Source organism: Corylus avellana, chromosome 4, assembly GCF_965113065.1.
Source record: "Corylus avellana chromosome 4, dhCorAvel1.hap1.2, whole genome shotgun sequence".
Taxonomy (NCBI): Eukaryota; Viridiplantae; Streptophyta; class Magnoliopsida; order Fagales; family Betulaceae; genus Corylus; species Corylus avellana.
The window spans coordinates 24,490,410-24,510,724 of NC_142493.1; the positions used below are offsets into that span (position 1 = coordinate 24,490,410).

Below are 20,315 nucleotides of genomic sequence, written 5' to 3' on the forward strand. Positions count from 1 at the left end.
TTTTTTTAAACAAATTTAAAGATTTCAAAATCTTTTTAACAATTTTTTTTTTTTAAAAAAAAACAGAAGGTTGATATTTCAGGGTTTGGAGGCTGTCAAGACGAGGTCTGACGTATTGTGATAATTGCTCCAACTTCTTGACAGCCAAAGTTCATCAACTTGGAAGAACAACGTGTTATCCATGCATGTTTAATTAGAATCTAACACAAGAAGTATATTTCTTCAAATTTCAAATATTATTTTCAAATTAAAAGATTTAAATTTTATCATATGATCAGCTTGTCGATATTAATGTATGAATGAATATGATAGCTATTGTTGAGGGAATAAATGTTGAATTCTTAACATCCTAAGAATTTTAAAGAATCCTAATTTAATACGAAGAGTGATTTATAATTAGGCTCATGAATCACATAGATGTCTACCAGTTTTAGGCAAAGTTTGTTGCAAAAGTTAATGTGTCGAGAGGTATATATGTGTGCCAATCAATTTGCTACTTTTCTACTTTTTTCCCCTTTTCCCCTCTCCCGCTTTGATTAAAAAAAAAAAAAAATCAATTTCCTATGAGGAATATTGGCTTTGCATTTCTCGATCGTATTTATAAGAATTCCACATAACTATCACATTGTACCAAATTTTTACATGACATAATGATGTAAGACACTCCCAAGAAATTAGTCCGAGGAGGAATTTCCGAGAGATTATTCTAGGAAGAGTTTCCGAGAAATCATTCTTGAGACTTCATCCTTAGAGATTTTTTCGAGAGATTATTCCCGAGAATCCAAATCTGATGGATGATCGCCAAAAGGTAACCTGAGCCATTCCAATCCGAGAGTTCATACCAAGGTTAACATGCATATATAGCCCAAGATGAAAAGGCACAACTGGCACGTTAATGACAAGAATCACCGCTAAGCTAAGATCTTATTTACTAAAGATTTTATTTTAATTAAGACTTTATTTCCTTTTTTTACTGGCCATATTTTGCTTTCTTCGAGGAAAATAGGATTGCATCGCTGACAATGGTAGTCTTCTGTCGGGAAAAGGCATGACCATCTATATATGTTGATGTTTATCAAATTTTCACATGACATAATAATGTTATTGAGGTTGGATGAATCATGGAAATTTTTAAGGCCGTTTGCTAACCTCTTCCACGTTTTTTCTTCTTTCTACCAAGAAAGTTTTTTTAAAAAAACAAAATTAACAAAAATTTTATCCACAAAACATTTACTACAAAGTCAAATGAATTTCACATTTATATCATATCAAAATAAGTTTTCAATTAAAAAAAAAAAAATACATTCTAAAAAAGAAGCTAGGGTTATCAAACACTTAAATACTTTATTTTGTATTCTCATATATGATTGTTTTGTATTATTTTTTTGGTCTATTACACAATACTGACAAAATATAAAAATTATTATATTAAGTTTAAAACAATATTGTTAACGACTCAGTCTTCGTTGGACGCTAGGGAAGTCCAGGAGCACTACGTTAGAAGTGAGTGTATGGAAATATTGGTGTTGAAATTAATAACACTATCCATTCAAAGACCAACTAATTCGTGATTAATTTGGCAATAAAGACCTGTCACATATATCTCGTGACCAAGAGTCTTCATTTCACATTTGTGATTATCATCACGACTGGATTTGTAATTATATGTAGTAATGTTGGAAATTCAGCTGCAATTAATCCTTGTTAACTTCTTTATGATTTACTATATATAACCAGTCAAAATTTTCATTTACAAACATCAAATCAATCAAATAAAATAAAAACCAAGACCTTTTTTAGGAATCGATAGTTTATGGAGAGCCTTTTCACTTGAACACAACTTTTCCACCAAAATCTTTGCAGGTGAGTAAGCTTTTGCTTCCCAAACTGATGTACCTCAGCAAATCTTAAGCTTGAGACCCGGCCACTTGCAACATTTCCACCAAATAAGATACGTGCCCAATTTTTCAGACCATGTGTGAGGGAGAGGAGAGATATGAACAACTAAGGAAAGAGACTCTTGTAGGTGACAAGAAATTTCCTCCCACCAGCTTGGAAGAAATTTGTGTCCAATAATAAGAGCCCCTTCTTGTACAGTTTGAGTGGCCCTCCTATGGCAGCAACCCTTTCTTGACTTGGTCGCGACAAAGCAAGTCATGCTTATATGCGTGGCTTTTTGAGAAAAAAGACAAAGAATGAAAAGCAAGAGAGAGAGAGAGAGAGAGAGAGAGCAACGTAAAGTTAGAGAGAAAGGAAAGAAAAGTTGTGGCTTTTCATTCTACATTTTATCTTTTTTTATTTATTTATTTATTTTTCCTTGTATTTGAGAGTCAACTCTGAAACTCATGCGAAGTTCAAATTTATCTTCATGTTGTTACTGCATTTGTGATTTGCCTATATATTTGGGAGCAACGTTTGTCTCACTCCACGTACACTAATAACAATTTCACACGCCCCCTTTTCCTTTCTTTTCTCTGATGCTTATTTCTTTCTTTTCCCTTCGTCTCCGTCGTCTTCCCATTTCACTCTTCTCTCTCTCACACAAACATAGTCGATTGCTCAATCTGAACATATAGACTTGAAGTAACTTTCGCAACGAGAGCTGCGACTCACGACTATTATCACTACCATTTTCACGGTAGATTCAACATAGTAATTAATTCGTCATATCTCACCGTTTTTACTCCATTACCTATTGATTATATATTCCTTTTTACTTGGGATGTTTATTTGTGTTTAACTATTAAAATTTTGCAGAGGAATTTGTGATGGGTTTAGGATGCAGTTGTTAGGATTTATTTTTGGGGTTTTGCGGTGCGTTGATAGAGGGAGTTTGATGTCTGCATGCAGAGTGTTAGTGTTAGGCCTTCTATATTATCGTGTTCTTTTCCGTTACATTTTTTATTCAAGTAGGTCAAAATCTCATCTTCATTATTTATCTTTAATTCTAATTAAAAATATTTATTTAATTAAAATGATTAAATAAATAATTTTCTATCAACTTAAACTTTTAAATTAATTAATAATTTAACCGTCTTTGAGGAGAGGACTTGTTAATTTCTATGTACTTTAATTTTCCTTTTTAAAATTCCTTGGATTACTATTTTGTGCATAATTCATGGTTTCATGAAGTGCAGAATAAAGAGTATATATACGACGAGCATTGGAACTAGTAGTCCAAAGAGCTTATTGTGTGGAGAGATATTTATAGGAGTAGTAAAAAGAATGGATCCCTCCAGTTTGTTTGAATCTCAAGCATCTGTTAATTCTAATGAGCTCGACCAAACAGAGACCATTACTTGCATGGATCGTGATTCCTACAATGCTGCAGCAAAAGGAAAAGTAGAGGTCCTCAAAGATATCACCTATGACCTATCAGTCTCTTGATCTCCTACTAACCCCAAATAAAAACACAATCCTCCATATTTACATCACAACCCTCAGTAAACAATTGGATTCAGCAACCAACTTTGTTGAAGAAATTCTTAAAATGTGTCCCTTATTGTTACGACAAGCCAACGCCAAAGGTGAAACTCCACTGCACATTGCGGCAAGGTACGGGCATGCTGCCATAGTGGAAGTTCTAATCAAATATTGTTCCCAAACTCTCCATCAAAACCTTGAAGATGGGATTGAACCAGTAAAGGAAATGGTCGGGATGACAAACAAAGAAAGAGACACGGCTTTGCACGACGCTGTACGTTATAATCATCTTAAGGTGGTAGAATTGTTGATCAAGGAAGACCCAAATTTTTCATATTTTGCTAATGATGCTGGTGAGACCCCACTTTACATTGCTGCTGAGAGAGGGTTTAAAGATGTGCTGTTTGAAATTTTAGACAAATGCAACTCACCAATGCATGTGGGGCCCCTTGGTAGGACGGCTTTGCATTCTACCATAATGTGGGACAGTGCTGGTACTACCTATTTATATAATTTAGTAATGAGTAATGCAACTTTAATTAATTTTGATAAAAATTATGTAGTGGACCAAAATAATAAATTCATGAAATATATATAAGGAGACTTGATATATATGTATGGTATGACAATTCAACAATCTTATAATTTTCTAACCAAATTATTTTTATAACAATTTTTTTTTTTTTTTTAATAAACAATGAGATTAGTGTATTTTATTATGGATTTGCTTGTCTGCTTAGGAGATGATAAATAGGAAAAATAAATGGTGATTTCTTTTTCGTTATTATTTCATATTATTTCACTCTTATCAGTTAAATCTAAAATATCATCATTTGGGGGATAAAAATTATTTTTTTCCTAAATATTAATAATAAATTACATTGAGATTCAATTGTCATATATCATAAAGTATGACAACTTTTTCAATCTACTCATGACAAGTCTTGCTTAATTGTGTCATTTAGAAAATCATTACATTTAACATATTTAAATTATTTTAGTTATGACCAGAAGAATTCTAGAAAAAATTGAAGGTATAAGTAGAAAAATCGACAATAACAGTTGGACTCCACTTCACTTGGTTGCATACCTGGGCCATTCAGACTTAGCAACAATGTTATTGTATAAAAACAGAGATATAGCATACATGAAACATATAAAGGGTAGGACACCTCTTCATATTGCTGCCCAACGTGGTAATGTTTTTACAATGTCTCGCATTGTATCAAGCTATCCAGATTGTTGCGAATTGGTTGATGATAGAGGTTGGAATGTACTCCATTTTGCCATGAAAGGAGGCAGTGACCATTTAGAGCATATCATCAAAATTAATGGAAAATTCATCTCTCAGCAACCTCTTAAATGAGAAGAATGCCGATGAAGATGCACCTCTTCATTACTGTTCTGTTTATTCTTTGAAATCAGTAAAGGAATATGTTCGTCACCCTCGAGTCGACACGATGGCCTTCAACAAACGGAACCTCACCACGGCTGAAATGGTTTTATCTGATAGAGTAATGTCATTCAAAAAGGTAACATATATTTTATCTTGCATCTAAAAAAATGTATTACATGTTTATTTATTTATCCATTTTTCGAGCTAACTTGTGTTTTAAGCAAAACTAAACTGTATCGTTGCAATTTGGTCTAGCTTTACTAGATTTTTCTATCTAAACATGACAAGAAAATAAAAGATAAAAGGGCTTGGACTAATGATATTTAATTTGGATATTTACAATTTATATTTCAACAATTTATCCAATGCATTGTTAAAATTAACCATTAAATGGTAGTGAATTTTAAGGGTGTAAAAGCGGTTATTGTTGTGGTCATTTTATCTTTTTGAATGATAGTTCAAAATTTGCTGTCCAGTTCAGCATGTGATTTGTATTGGATGAAAGGTGGAATTAATGTAACGGGGTAAGTTCATAATTTTATTTAGAAATAGATAATTGTGTCATTAGAGAAGTATAATTGACTGTGTCATAAGGTATGTGTCATGTACGTACAGAAGTCAGCACGACTTTAAGCATGCTCAGAAATAGTACGTGAACATGATGTATATAAAAATCCATAGAAAATTAATCATCAATAGAAAATCCCACATAATAAAAATTCATATTAAATCCCCTTCTGAAATAAAAACTAATATACATGTTCTTTTTCTTACGAGCTATATATTAATCCCTAATTATACGGATATAAATATTACACAGTAGAATGAATATGCGGATCAACTGCGTTGTTTAGCACCTCCACGAGTAATAATCTACAAAGATGATACCAACAAACCAGAGGACAAGGTAGGCGAGAGGAGCTTATAACTACAACAATTTTAATGCATGTTTAATGACTACCAAATAGTGACTTTTTGGGCCACAAAAGTCACTAATGGGGTAGTGACCTTTAAAATAGCTAAAGCCTAAAATCCGGTAGACTAGAAAGGGGAATAACGATGTGTGAACAGTAAAAAACCGTCGACATTTTTTTTTTTCAATTTTTTTTTTCATTTTTTAATATATATATATATATAAAAGCCGAATCACCTTCCAGATAATTGCGACATGTGGCATAATTTTTTTTTTTAAATGTGAACCGGATTTTTAATACACTATTTTAAAAACTGAACCGGTTCAGTTTGACGCCGTCTCTTCCTTCTCTCTAACACGATGTAAACAACGTGATGCTCTCTGTTTTCTTTCTTCTCTGTTTTCCTCTTCTTCCTCTAAGGCATGCTCTCTCTCTCTCTCTCTCTTTTTATCTCTCTCGGTTTTTTATCCCTCTTTTTCCTCTTCTTCCAACGCTTTCCTCTTTTTCGATCTCTTTTTCTATCTCTCTGTTTTTAGGGTTTTCTAAGCAAAATGGAATTGGGTATCTCAGCAAAATTATGTTCTCCAAGTTTGCTCATCTTTTGGAAAGCCTTTGGATTGGAGATAAGATTGGAGACCTTAACTCCTGCTTTCCCCCAACGGCATTGTGAGTTTTCTTGATTTTTGATTGGGCAATTTTTAACACTGATTTGGAAATTTCTCCACCGACCTCAATTTCTAATCAATCCCTGCCCCTCTAGGATTCTCTCCACCGATTTCAATCTCTATATAACTCAACCTGCAAATCGGGTTTTCCCCACTCTCCACCGTCTCTTGATCTCTGTATCTGGTTAGTTTCTTAGTATGTTTACGTTATGTCAACCTTTTGTATCTTTACGTTTTCTTTTATTACTGAGAAATATATATATGAAATTTTATTGTGTTCAGAGATGGGTTTTATATATTAAATTTGTGTTTCCGAACATTCTTAAGAGTCATCATGAGTTTCTGTCGCTCTCCTTCAACCTCGGCAAATTGAAGGCTTAGTTGAGAGTATCGGTCATGCATCTCTTTTAGTTCAGTCTCCATAGATGCATGTCTTCCCTTCAGTTCCAACATGTCTTTTATTAGCTCATTGATATCTCTAAAGCTTTTGAATACTGCTTCCTCATCACTGTCTTGTCTCAGGAAAGAACTGGATCACAGGAGCAGAATATCATTTTAATTAATTAGATGAATACTTTGTTAAATATGCTTGACTCTAAGACTGTTGAAGGGCTAGGATTACAGTTTTTCATGGTGCCAAAAATACAAAAGGTTTTTGTGAGATTTTTGTAGGACAGGAGTTTTAAGATTTTTGTGAGAACACGTGATTTTTGGCAGCCTCTCTAGGATTACAGTAAGATTGATTTTTGTTACAGAAGTTTTAAAACTGTTGAAGGGCTAGGATTACAATTTTTCATGGTGCAGTAGGGTTGGTAACAACAGTATTTTGGACTTTTAAGGAAAATTGGGAGTTTGAAGATGGATAGGTGATTTAGGGTTCCGATTTTAGGTATCTTGGGCTTTGAAGGGGTATGAGAAAAAGAAGATAAACTAGGATATACCTATTACTCTGTTTTTCTAATGATTAATGGGAACTGTGATGAGTATTAAATATGCTTGATTCTATATATGGGTTATATAATTTTAGTTTATTTGGAAGCAACCATATATTCCTGATAGTGCTCAATAGGATCTACTCATCAAGTATGTCATCAATGAAAAAATTACATCACCGCCAGTCGTTGCCGTCGCTCTCTCTGCCGTCCTAAGAGTGCTCAATAAATTTTCGTTGATAGTGCATGGGGCTTGCTTCTTCAAAATCTACCAAACCCATTAATCATCATTAGATAATAGAAACATCTTATTTGAATAATGTAGTAAAAATCTCTAAAACAAATTTAATTGACTGAGAATGTTCATAAATTTTTTTAATGCAATTATTTGTTTTTTCTTTGCCTTCTGCTTTATTTAATTCTGATTCAAGATGAAGATCCTTTTGCTCTTTGAATGATTTTGTATTTGCAAATATATGAAAATAAAAGAATCGATATACCAGTCAAATAAGTAGTGTCATCACAACGTCCATGTGTTGTTCTCTACAGCAAAAAGAAAGTTGTGTTTGAGTTTCAATTTATGTTGTGTTTTATAGTTGTATTTATGCCTTAGTCAGTATAAGCCCACCTTTGAAATTTTAACATTAGTGTAAGCCCACCTCCCTACTGAATAATGTGTCTGGAGGTTTTGGATTCAAAACTTATTATTTGCAAAAAAATGTCAATCAATTTGCCGTTGGAATCATGAGGTTAAGCACCCCATCAAGAGAGTTCAACCAATCAGCCCCAACTGCTTGCATGCACACCATACTTAGAGATTTTCATTCATCTGTGAATGTTTGCAACCTATAGCCCAGAAAGTAGCACATAAAATTAAGTGAGAAAGAGGCAAAATTTAGGGGCAGTTCTGGGTGCATTGGACAGAACCCGTGAACTGTGATTTTAGATTCTTGGGCTGTTTGTCTGTTTTTCATTGAAATGTAGTTTGGGTTTTAGGGAGGAAGATCAGTCTGGATTCGGGCTGGAATTGGATTGAAATTGCTAGAAAACTAAAGGTAAATGCAATAATATAGAAAAATATAACCTAAGCATCCGACGTAGGATTCCTTTCCTACTTCTAGCCACTTCACATCCATTAAGATTCAATCTTTGCAAACAAGAGATTTAAATCCTAGATTCCCTTCTAATCCTTTTAGAACTTGAAAAGCCACAAGTTTTCACCAAATATGCCACCAATTAGCCCTAGAAATGTTTTGTTGCTGCTATCGCACATCAATTTTATTTCTGATCTTCTGTCCTATGTGACTTAATTTTGTGTGTCACATAATTCCTTGCATGCAGCAAAAGTGGATATGATATGAGACACCAAATCCCTATAAAGATTTGAAACCATATTTTTTCCTTTTGAACCTACAAATGCTGTGGCAACTAATCAAAAGAGTCACATTATACTTCACCTTGGTGTCCATTAGTGCATCTCACACTCCATGCTTTTCCTGGTAAAAGGCAAGCATCATGTAAGTGCTTAATTGTTAAACTCATTCCTCATTGTGTTTAGGGATTTGGTTGTGTTAGGGGTGAACACCAATTTCAGATGCTCAGCGGAATTAATCTACCCCTCTTTGTGCAAATTAAATAGTAACACAATAGCAAAATAATAATCAAGCAAACCCACAAGCAAGACACCAAGATTTTTACGTGGAAAACCCTCCAATACGAAGGTAAAAACCACGGGACCTAGTCCAATTAAATCTTCCACTATCAACAATAATGAGTTTACAATTTGTCTTCCCTAGAGAAATATCTAGAGGTTATCACCACATCAAGAATACATGCATTCTTGGATTAAACATAAATTCATCACCCTAAAGTGGATTCCAACAAGAATAAAGAAAGATCTCACCAAGTAGGTATTAGCAACCAAACGATTGGAGAGGAATTCCAACGATCGACACCAGTCAATACGTAGCACTCGTCGTCAGGAGCAACACTCTAAAATTGCATCAAGATCGAACCATAAACGACCTTCCAATCTCTGACGGATGTGAAAAAAGGCCTAACCTTTTTTTCTTCTTTTTCTTTTTCTTTTTCTCCCTGCGCCGCACTGTCGCCGCATGCTTCTTTCTTTCTTCTCACTTTATTCTTTTGTCTCAAGATATATATATAGCACACAAAGGGTTTTAAAACCCTTTGTGTTGCTGCCACGTGGGATGGTCCCCACATAAAGAGGGACCACCCCCAACAAATCTCCCCCTCCCGATTATGTGGGGGGCTCCACCAAGCCCGCCGCGCTTCTGCAAATTTCAAGCTTTTGCATAGGCAACGATTTAGTCATCATATCTGACCCATTATCATCAGTATGGATTTTCTCAATCTGTAACAACTTATCCTCCAGTGCATCACGAATCCAATGACACTTAACATCGATATGTTTCGATCTTGAATGGAAAGTTGAATTCTTACTGAGATGGATGGCACTCTGACTGTCACAGTAAAGCACATACCTTTCTTGCTGTAGACCCAGTTCTTGTAAGAACTTTTTCATCCATAACAATTCTTTGGCCGCTTCAGTGATAGCAATGTACTCTGCCTCTGTGGTAGACAAAGCAACACACTTCTGCAATCTGGACTGCCATGACACTGCTCCCCTTGAATAAGTAATCAGGTACCCTGAAGTAGATTTTCTAGAATCAATATCCCCAGCCATATCTGCGTCTGTAAACCTATCAAGCACCTGTTGACCACTGCCGAAGCACAAACATACTCTCGAAATACCTCTGAGATACCTGAGAATCCATTTCACAGCTGCCCAATGTTCTTTACCAGGATTAGAAAGGAACCGACTAACAACTCCAACTGCATGAGCGATATCAAGCCTCGTACACACCATGGCGTACATCAAGCTACCCACGGCTGATGCGTAAGGCACTTTCTTCATTTCATCTTTTTCTTTCTCACTTGTAGGACTTTGCTTTGAACTCAACTTCAAATGCCCTGCAAGTGTAGAGCTCACCGGTTTTGCCTTGCTCATGTTGAACCTGTCCAATACCTTCTCGATATAACTCTCTTGTGATAGCCACAATTTTTCTTTCTTCCTATCACGAGAGATCTTCGTACCAAGGATATGCTTTGCGGGTCCCAAGTCCTTCATAGCAAAGGACTTACTCAATTCTTTCTTCAATCTGTCAATTTTACTAGTGTCACGACAAACAATCAACATGTCGTCCACATACAGCAAGAGAATAATAAATTCTCCATCAGAGAATTTCTTCACAAACACACAATGATCTGCTGTAGTTCTCTCATACCCATGATCAACCATAAAAGAATCAAACTTCTTATACCACTGTCTCGGTGCCTGCTTGAGTCCGTACAAGCTCTTTTTCAACCGACACACTAAGTGTTCTTTGCCTTTAGCTGTGAACCCCTCTGGTTGCTCCATATAAATTTCCTCCTCCAAGTCACCATGAAGGAAAGCAATCTTCACATCAAGCTGTTCAATCTCCAAATTCATTTTGGCAACCAAACTCAAAACAACTCTGATAGAAGACATCTTTACCACGGGTGAGAAAATTTCATCAAAATCAATGCCCTTCTTTTGACCTAACCCCTTCACAACTAGTCGCGCCTTGTACCTTGGCTGTGATCTGTTTGGTTCAATCTTGCATCTGAACACCCATTTATTCTTGAGTGCTCTCTTGCCTTTAGGCAGTTCCACCAAATCATATGTGTGATTCTCATGCAAGGATCTCATCTCGTCTTGCATGGCTTCTAACCATTAATTTTTCTAGTCATGTAGCATAACCTCTTGATAACTTTCTCGTTCTCCCCCATCAGAAAGTAACACATACTCATTAACTGAATACGTTCTGGAAGGCTGTCGGCTTCTGGTAGATCTCCTCAACTGAATCTCAGCGGCTGGTTCTGAAGAAGCTTGCTCTAGATGCTCTTCTGACTCCACATTATCAATTGTAGGCTCACCATTTTCACCAACTGTATCAACCTATTCTTCTTGTACATCTCCCATGTGTTCATCATGCGTCACACAAGGAGGACTAACTGGATCCAAATTAACACGGTATTCACTGAGAGACTCTACCTTTTTCTGATCCAAGTCTTCAATAGTTTGATCTTCAAAGAATACGACATCTCTGCTTCGTATGATTTTCTTATTAACTGGATCCCACAATCTGTAACCAAACTCCTCATGCCCATAACCCATGAAGATACATTGCTTGACTTTGCTATCAAGCTTTAACCTCTCATCTCTAGGAATATGGACGAATGTCCTGCAGCCAAACACTCTCAAGTGCTCAAAAGAAACATCTTTCCCTGTCCAAACCCTTTGAGAAATGTCACCATCCAAAGGAACTGAAGGAGAAAGATTTATCAAGTCAACTGCTATCCTCATTACCTCACCCCAAAAATGTTTAGGCAATTTTACATGAGAGAGCATACACCTGATTCTCTCACAGATGGTTCTATTCATTCTCTCTGCTACTCCATTATGCTGCGGAGTCTTGGGTACAGTTTTCTCAAGCCTGATCCCATGGCTTTTGCAATACTCTTCAAACGGTCCTCTGTATTCACCACCATTGTCTGCACGGACGCATTTTAACTGCCTTCCAGTTTCTCTTTCAACCTTCATATGAAAGACTTTGAACATACCCAATACCTGATCTTTGGTTTTCAAAGCAAACACCCATACCTTTCTAGAGTGGTCATCAATAAAAGTCACATAATAAAGTGTACCACCTAGAGTTTTAGTGTTCATAGTGCAGACATCAGTGTGAACTAAATCAAGAATATTAGACTTTCTTGATGAAGAAGATTTTTGAAAAGAAACTCTTCTTTGTTTTCCAACAAGACAATGAGTACAGGGCATTAGTGACGTACCTTTATTATTAGGTAGGAGCTGTTCCTTGGCGAGAATCTGAAGTCCCTTCTCACTCATGTGACCAAGCCTCTTGTGCCATAGCTCAGTGGAGTTTTCATTCTCAACAACAATCGCATCTCCCTTGACTAGTCTTGCAGCTGTCTTGTAGAGAGTGTTATTCTTCTTTTCCCTGGCTAAGATAAGAGAACCCTTGGTCAGTTTCCACTGTCCACCTCCAAGGTAATTGTGGTAGCCTTCATCATCAAGTTTTCCAATAAAAATCAAGTTGAAGCGCATTTCAGGAACATGCCTAACATCCTTGAGAATCAATTTGCACCCAATGTTGGTTTCTAGCTGTATATCTCCCATGCCCACAACTTTACACTTTGCTTCATTTCCCATCCTAATCCAACCAAAATCGCCACTGGTGTAGGAAGAGAAGAAATCTTTATGTGGAGTAATATGAAAAGATGCTGCTGTATCAACTACCCACGTAGATTCATCACATGCGAGATTAGCATAAGCTTCATCAAAAGCAAATACCACATCACCATTAGATGTAACTGCTGCAGTGTCTTTTTCTTCTTGACGTTCTTCGTCTTTTCCTTTTAACTGTTCTCTCTTAAACTTTCTGCAATCTCTTCTTATATGCCCAGGCTTGCCACAGTGAAAACATTTTATGTCCATTTTTGAATAGGACTTTCCTCTTGACTTGTCACGACTGTCATACCTGTGAGGTTTTCTGCTTTTACTTCTCCCCCTCCTTTCTATAACAAGTGCCTCTGAATGAGAAGAAATACCTTGCTCTTTCCTTCTTGCCTCTTCATTGAACATGCTGTCTTTTACCATACCCATAGTTATCACACCATTGGGAGCCGAATTACTGAGTGACACCACCAAGGTTTCCCAACTGTCTGGCAAAGAACTCAACACAAGTAATGCTTGCACCTCATCATCTAGTGCAAGTTTCATGGTAGACAACTCGTTCAACATTCCCTGAAAATTACTCAGATGCTCCGTAACACTATGCCCATCTTTGTACTTCAAATTCACAAGCCTTCTTATCACAAAGGCTTTGTTTTGAGCAGTCTTTCGTTCATAAAGACTCTCTAACTTCTGCCAAAGACCATATGCATCAACTTCTTTGGCTACGTGATGAAAGACACTTTGATCAACCCACTGCCTAATATATCCAACGGCTTTCCTATTCAATTTCTTCCAATCATCGTTGGTTGCAGCAACTGGTTTGACACCTTTCAACTCAATGGGGTCAAACAATTCTTTGCAATACAAAATATCTTCCATCTTAGTCTTCCAAATTGAATAATTGGAAGCTGTGAGTTTAACCATGCTATTAGATGACTCTTCCATTTAATTCACACAAGAACTCCACACAAACAATGAACCAAAAGCTCTGATACCACTTTGTTAGGGGTGAACACCAATTTCAGATGCTCAGCGGAATTAATCTACCCCTCTTTGTGCAAATTAAATAGTAACACAATAGCAAAATAATAATCAAGCAAACCCACAAGCAAGACACCAAGATTTTTACGTGGAAAACCCTCCAATGCGAAGGTAAAAACCACGGGACCTAGTCCAATTAAATCTTCCACTATCAACAATAATGAGTTTACAATTTGTCTTCCCTAGAGAAATATCTAGAGGTTATCACCACATCAAGAATACATGCATTCTTGGATTAAACATAAATTCATCACCCTAAAGTGGATTCCAACAAGAATAAAGAAAGATCTCACCAAGTAGGTATTAGCAACCAAACGATTGGAGAGGAATTCCAACGATCGACACCAGTCAATACGTAGCACTCGTCGTCAGGAGCAACAATCTAAAATTGCATCAAGATCGAACCATAAACGACCTTCCAATCTCTGACGGATGTGAAAAAAGGCCTAACCTTTTTTTCTTCTTTTTCTTTTTCTTTTTCTCCCTGCGCCGCACTGTCGCCGCACGCTTCTTTCTTTCTTCTCACTTTATTCTTTTGTCTCAAGATATATATATAGCACACAAAGGGTTTTAAAACCCTTTGTGTTGCTGCCACGTGGGATGGTCCCCACATAAAGAGGGACCACCCCCAACAGGTTGCAGGAATGCTCCCCTACTAAAATTGTGTTTATTCAAGTAACCTTATAAAATTACATTCAAAGATGATGTCTTGATGGGGGCAACTTTGATAGTGCATGGGGCTTGCTTCTTCGGAAGCTACCAAACCCATTAATCATTGTTAGATAATAGAAGCATCTTATTTGAACATTGTAGTAAAAATCTCAAAAACAAATTTAATTGATTGAGAATGTTCATAAATTTTTTTAATGCACTTATTTGTTTTTTTTTTTTCTTAAATTAAAGTTTATAAATATTGAATACAGGTCGCTTTTGCCTACTTCTGATATAATCTTCAACAAGCTAGAGTAGCTGTATTTTCAGTCTTCTTAACTTTTTATTTAGTTTATTTAATTTTTTGTAGTATTAATTTCTTAATATTGTGAGTCTACTATTTTCTCAATATATTTCCTTGCTATATAAATATTTTAATTCATGAATTGAATTGTTATATAATTAATACTCTTTTCTCGGTGTTTCTATTTCATACAATATTTAGACAACAATATCTTGCCAAGAGAAATCGAAACTATAGTTTCCAGTGAATATGTATTCCAATTGCAGCTTAATGATTATAATTCGAAAAAAGGATTGGAAAATTATATTGTTACAAGAATCTTTGGACCACATGTTTCATAAGAAGTTAAAACCTGAAAGGTAACATTTCATTATATGCTTTTTTTCCCCCTTTATATCTACACAATATTTTCATACATAATTTGATGCATCTTCTAATTAAATTCAATAATTACAGGAAATAGAAGACCAACAAATTTTCACTCAACATTCTTCAATGTCTTTTTTTGTACCAATTGAAGATGTAAAATCAGATGATGATGACATGCCGATCAAAATGATTTGCAAACGAATGCAAGATACTCAACACAGTAATTTGAAGAATAAGAAGTTTCAAAACACGGAGCCAATCTTCAATGCAAGTCTCAAAAACAAATTTACATTGATTGAGAATTTTTAATGCACTCTTTTTTTTTTCTTTTTTTTTTCATTAATTGGAATTTAGACAGTTGATATATATATATATATATATATATATATATATGTGTGCTTCTATGTGGATATCAAATATAAAATAATACAATGAAATACACCCCCGCATTGTGCGGATTATATGTTGTATATATAAAAACCGAATCACTCTCAGAAGTGCCTTAATATTGCGACATGTGGCGTGAACCCTTTTTTTTTTTAAAGGACAAACCGGTTTTTAAGGCTTACTTTTTGAACCGGCTTTTTAAAAGTGAACCGGTTTTTCAATAGTGAACCGGTCATTAAATTATCTTAATTAAAGACATTTAATTATATTTCAATAATTTTCCTTATATGTAATTTCATTAAATTCAAACATATAATGCACAATATTAAGTATTATTAATGTCCAAATCAAATAAGAAAACAAATATACAAATCAAATTATTATGTATTAATGCTTTTAGTCACTTTAATATTTTCAATTCAAATTTAGAAAAGGTTAGAGAAGACGATTTTTTTTTTCTACATATACTTTGCGCATGTATAATAGATAATTTATAAAATAAGAAATTTTTTTTTTTCCTAAATAATAAGCCATTGAAAAACAATTTGAGTAATAATAGATTAGATCTCCCAATTATTTCGAATTTTTTCTCAATCTCACCGATTTAACTTTTTTTCTTTTTCTTTTTCTTTTTCTTTTTCCCATGTCTCTCTCTCAACTCTTCTAATATAACAACCTAAAAAATCAACCTGAAATAATTCTTCTTCTTAATCTTCCATGTGTATGTTTTTTATTTGAGAAAAACTACAACTTCAAGAATTAACTTTTTTTTTTTTTTTTTTCTCTCCACTCTTCAACAATAATAACCAAAAAATTCAATCCTGAATTAATTCTTATTCTTAACCTTTCAAAAACGCAATTTTTTAAAAAATCAAATTTTAAAATCGTACTTATTAAAACTGCAATCGAACCCTTAATAAGAAAAACACAACCGTCTCCAAACAATTGTAATTGAGTATTAACTGTATTTGTATGTTGTTTATTTTATTTTATTTTTTTTCAATTTGTTCTTTGATGAAAATTGCAACTTCTGAATTAAGATAATTTTTTTTTTTTGGATTTTTAGTAGGCTAATGGAAGATTACAGTGTGTTTATTTAATTAATAATAGATTATCTACAAAATAATAAGGCCTACAAAATAAACATCTCCCAATTATTTCGGAATTTCTCTCTCTCTCACCGATTTAACTGTTTTTTTTTTCCTTTCTTCCCACGTCTCTCTCTCTCAACTCTTCAAATATAATAACGTAAAAAATCAACCTGAAGTAATTCTTCTTCTTAATCTTCTATGTGTATGTTTTTTATTTTAGAAAAACTACAACTACAAGAATTAACTTTTTTTTTTTTTCCTCTCTCCACTCTTCAACAATAATAACCTAAAAATTCAATCCCGAATTAATTCTTATTCTTAACCTTTCAAAAACGCAATTTAAAAAAAAAATCAATTTGTAAAATCGTACTTATTAAAACTACAATTGAACCCTTAATAAAAATAAGGGATAAATGCAAAATTGGTCCCTATGGTTGGCCAAATTTACAAATCACACCCTGTAGTTTAAAAAATAATTTATAAGTCCATAGGATAGGCCAAAATAACATTTTACTTCATGAACTCATTTTCCGTTAAATGACTTAACGGAAACCGTTACATTGCCACATCACACCCAATAAAAATAAGATACGTGTTATTTTTAATTATGTTTTTAGAAAATGACAAATAAGCTTTTTTACGTCATTTTGAGGCTCCAACACACACTACACGTCAAATTAAATAAACCTAATCCCTTTTATATCTCCTGTGCCACCGTCGTCTTCATATTCCGATGGGTGTAATCTTCGATTTGTGAGTTACTCTGATATTTTTGGGCATTTGTATTTTTGGATTAGTGCATTTTTTGGCAGTCTTTCTATGGAAATTCGGATTTGTTTTTGGGCATTGGATCTTCAAAAATTGTTTCCGGGCATCGGAGACAATCTTATTTATTTTTTATTTTTTGAAAAAGCATCGGAAACAACCTATTCCTCTCTCTGTGTCTTTTTTTTTTTTTTAGGAAGATGAAGACGACGGCATGAAGACAAAGATGAATACGACGGTAAGAATCATTGGAGAAGATGAAGAGGACGGCGGCACATGGGATATAGAGGGATAGGTTTATTTAATTTGACGTGGAGTGTGTGTTGGAGCCTTAAAATGATGTGGAAAAGCATATTTGTCATTTTTTAAAAGCATAAATAAAAAATAACATGTGTCTTATTTTTATTGGGTGTGATGTGGTAATGTAACGGTTTCCGTTAAGTCATTTAACGGAAATTAAGTTCAGAGAGTAAAATGTTATTTTGGCCTACCCTAGGGACCTATAAATTATTTTTTAAACCACATGGAGTGATTTGTAAATTAGGCCAACTACAGGGACCAATTTTACATTTATCCCTAAAAATAATACAACCCTCTCCAAACAATTGTAATTGAGTATTAACTGTATTCGTATGCTGTTTTTTTTTTTTTTTTTTTTTTTTCAATCTGTTCTTTCATGAAAATTGCAACTTCTAAATTAAGATAATAAATTGTTTGGATTTTTAGTGGGCTAATGGAAGGTTATAGTGTGTTTATTTGATTTTTGTGCAAAAAAAAGAATAAAAACTCTTTCGAAACGCTAAAAAAATAATTAAACATTGAACCTGAGAGGATTTATCTAATCGTGTTAAATGCTAAGTGCAATATTTTGTTTTATTCGGTACTTATAAAATAAAAAGATTTTGTTTTATTTTGTTTATTTTGCACTGTATTTGATTCTGTCTAAGATTTTTATTTAATTGAAAATTTTGTTGTTTGGATTTATCTTTGTGTATTTATGTATAAATTTTTTACGACAGTAAATTGATTATTTTTATGTTTGTTTCTCTAGAATGTTTCTTTGTATTGAAATATAATAGGTATCACACCAATAAGATTTTATGTTTTAATTCATTTGAATATTTTATTGGATTTTTTTTTTTTTTTTTCGTTTTTGTGATTTACTCGGATTTTCTAGCATTTTTTAGAAGTGTTGAAGAGATTTACTTGATTGCATTAACTATTGAGTGAAATATGTGTTTTATTTTGTATTAAAAAGAAGAGAGAAGATTTTGTTTATTGAGCGAAAATTTTATTTTGATTGTATATATCTCAATCATTGTAAGATGGAGCATACCGTTCCATGGTTGATTTGTTTTAATGAGAAAGCTATGACTACTATTTCAAAAAAGAAGGAATGATATATATTTTTTGTAAGATTTTGTTTATTTTACCCTGTATTTTTTTGAAATGATTAGAACTTTATGGTTTTATTTGTATTGAAATATAATAAGTATCACATCAACAATATCAGAGTTTCATACTAATTTTCTATTAATATTTAGATAACTAGAATTCAAGTTTTCTTCTTGCTATTTTTTCTTTTCTTTTATACTTTTTATTAAGTACATGTTTGGTACACTTAAAAAAAAAGTACATGTTCAGTAATGTACTGGTATATAACATTTATTATGTATTTTTATTAAAAGAGGTGTGATAGATTTTTGCACACACCTATTTTAACTTATAATGAAAAGTAAGATTGATGTGTTTAAGTTTTTGAAATTAAATTATAATGAAGAATCTCGCGCTATGCGCGGGTTAGGTGCTAGTTGATAATAAATTGACAACCAATTTCTCCAACCCTTTATGCGAAAGACAAGTTTAGAAAAAAAAAACACACAAGAACACACACCAATCACACATGTACACAAAGAGTTTACGTGGTTCGGCCCAAAACCTAGCTTACGTCCACCAACAAAAGAGTTCCACTAAGAGCAAATTTTTACAACTCACAGTATATGTTCATACCACCCAAATACAATTTACCCCAGAGAAAAGCCTTACATGCTCATCTCAATACAAGTGATAATTGAATTAAAGGACAAAACACTCTCTCTCTTGCCCATTCCTTCCCTAGCTCTCTTCTCTCCTTACATTGAAGAAGCTCTTCCTTGGGATTTTTCTTCTCGAAGGAGCTCTTGCTCTTACTCTTTGTTGTGTCTTTCAAACTTATGAAGGGTGCCTTATATAGGCTCAAGGATGGTGCTCCACCAAGAACAAAGCCCAAAAATTAGGCAATATTATAATCCCAATTTTGGAGCCATTCCAAGCACTCAAAGAATGGTGCTTCTTTCGGTGGTGCACCCAAACCCACAACAAATGAAGACTCATTTTGGTACATACAAGCTCCTCCAAGCACTCAAATAATGAGTGTTCCACCAAAATGACTTGTGGAAAATCAAGTCATCCACTATATATATATATCCTTTTTTTCTGAAAATATTTATTTATTTATTTTTAACAAGGTGATGTGTGAACAGTAAAAATGTCATTAAATTTTTTTTTTGCGAAAATAATTTTTTTCCACTAATAACATACATGTTACTGTTCACATGTCACTAATGAGTGGCGTGTCACTGTTCAAACGACACCCTTTACTGAAAAAGCCACCATTTGACAACGTTTTGAAAAAATTGCACTGTACACACATCACAAAATCAGTGTTTTTTTTTGTTGTTGTGTTAATATTGCGAAAGGCATCCAAAGCCCATTTGGCACTCATTACAACTGTAATCTTTGCGGCATGTATTACTATGCCTAGGGATTCGTAGGTAGAGAAGGCTCACACCCAGGTTTTGCACTTTTAAGAAGAAGTGTTGCTTTCAAAGCATTCGTTCTTATAGATTTCATATCCATAGTTTTGTTGAGTTCTGCTATCTTTGTCCACCTATTGATGCCATTTCTTTTGGACAAGAATTCCCACAAAGAGCATCGCGATAATCTTCTCTTTCTGGCTTTCTGGTTCATTTTGGGGGCCATGGTAACAATGGGGCTTGCATTTCTCACGGGTACATATACTGTGTTAGTGCCTTC

At 34.1% G+C, this 20,315-nt stretch overlaps 1 pseudogene; it reads left to right on the top strand.

Annotated features, from left to right (window-relative positions):
• Window positions 1-3,225: 3,225 nt before the first annotated feature.
• LOC132178267 (protein ACCELERATED CELL DEATH 6-like) lies at window positions 3,226-5,307 on the top strand (annotated as a pseudogene).
• The last annotated feature ends 15,008 nt before the right edge of the window (window positions 5,308-20,315 follow it).